Source organism: Meleagris gallopavo, chromosome 1, assembly GCF_000146605.3.
Source record: "Meleagris gallopavo isolate NT-WF06-2002-E0010 breed Aviagen turkey brand Nicholas breeding stock chromosome 1, Turkey_5.1, whole genome shotgun sequence".
Classification (NCBI taxonomy): domain Eukaryota; kingdom Metazoa; phylum Chordata; class Aves; order Galliformes; family Phasianidae; genus Meleagris; species Meleagris gallopavo.
The window spans coordinates 107,462,708-107,464,820 of NC_015011.2; positions in this window are offsets into that span (position 1 = coordinate 107,462,708).

Consider the following 2,113-nt stretch of genomic DNA (forward strand, 5'->3'; position numbering starts at 1 on the left):
TTTTTTTTAATTTCAACAGTGTAAAGCTGATACTGAAATTTAGAATGATGCTGAGGTGATTGCTGAAAAAAAGATGTATTTTCAAATTTGTGGTGCCTGGATAAAATGGCTACTAAATGTGTGCCATGACACAGGCATTACGTTTATAAATAAATAAGCAAAACTCAAATACCAAGTTGCCTCTAGAACTCAAGTCTTCAGAGCAGTTAATACAGTAAATCTCTGTTTTCACTTATTTAATTTATTAAAGCAATCCAGAATTCCATTGGAATATCTGTCTCCATTTAAAACAACAGGTTTTGTAGTCTCTCCCTTTCAGCATTTTCTCAATCTTTCTGTTTTGACTCTTTTCATTGAAAACAGTTACAGCTGTAAGAAAAAAAAAAAAAACACAAAATAAATGGAAATACTTAAAAAATTACTTACTTTCAGCGTTAGACAAAGTGCAGGGGTTGCAGTCAATCAAAGCTAACTGAAAATGCTGAAAAAACAAGGATGAATTGATTTTCAAACAATGTAAGACTCCTACTTTGGCAAGTTACTAAGAAAAAAATCAATTTCCTACTTAAGAATAAACACTGTATTTTACCACTTGTCTTAAAGAAAGTAATCTTCAATTTCTGTTCAAGTGTGTTTACTAGAGGAAAGTAAAATTTTTTTGTAAACATATAGCAATACTTCTAGTAATGCGCGTTTGCAAGAGGCATCTCCTCAAAATGATTAAGACAGACAGCATCTGGAAGAATGATTGTATCAATGGTCAAAATTGGAAGAACAAGTTTTCTTAAGAAGGCAGTTACACTATTAGCTCATAGCCTCATGGAGACCAACATCCAAGCTGTAAATTTGTCTCTATATAAAAACAGAATACTTCCTCTGTAAACAAAGAAAGAAGTGATGTAAAGGTTTGTTGCTTTTGGTGTGTTTTTGTGTCTCCTTTTTTAAGAATTAATCTTATCAAAAAAACACTTAAAATGAGTATCTTTACGTTAAAAAATGAGTTCACAAGTTCATTAGTTCTTGTACTATTTCCCCTCCAGGTGTTAAGACAATGGCAATTAAACACTGTTTATTTTTCATCACTTTTCTTCAAGATATGAAAAATAAGTTTTAAAACATCTTCCTGATCTAAAATTCTGAGATAAGCATTTCAGTCTTCCATAAAGAAGAATACAAGCAGAGCAGTAAAGTTTATCTATAAGAAGGCCTGGATGTGACCAATCCTTTAACAAGTGTTGTGTAGACTCAGTGACCACTATTTACAGCTATAACCCAGTGTGTTAAAATGGATACACTAGGCATACAAACTCAAGTGCCAATGCCCTTTTCCAAAAACTTCACAGAAAATTCCTACATGCAGCACAGAATTTGGATGAATAAGCTCATTCACTGCAAATTAAGGCCTAGAAGACAGGAACCTAGCAGACAACACGTAAAATACAACAGATACAGTTATCTGTAAAATACAATATCAGATGGCTTCTAATGCACAAAATGTTACTGACATTTCCGCCTATTTTATCCAGCTAGCATGGAATTGACCGTTTAGCTCCCAGTGTCCAGGATGCCAAACAAGGAGGCATCAGGAACTTGTCAGTGTAGCTGGGAAGAAAGAAGAATGCATTGATAATGGATGCATATGCAACTTGTTTTTCATACTGTCATACTCAAAGCATTTAGACACTATGCAACTTTTCTTATGCTCACAATACGACCACGTATGTTATGCCTACGTAATACACATCTCAAAGATTTACAAGAGTTTACCAGACCACCAAATTTCTAAATAGATATTTTTAAAGAAAAAATACATATTAGAAAAATATATTGTCCACAGCACAGTATAAGAAAGAAGTCTCTCATTAGCTGAGGCATATAGTGGCATAATCTCCTCACTGACTTACATCAATATCATTTATAATAGCTTTTAGAAAATGAAACAAACTCAAGTTGAATAACCCAAATTTACAAATTTTAATGAAAACTCTAGCAATATAATTCCCAAGAATACAGAAAACAATGATATACATTACTTGCAAAATAACTTTTTAACCTTAGCATAAATTTAATAGCTTAGAAATGTTAAATACCAGCTTATTTCTGTCTTGCTTTT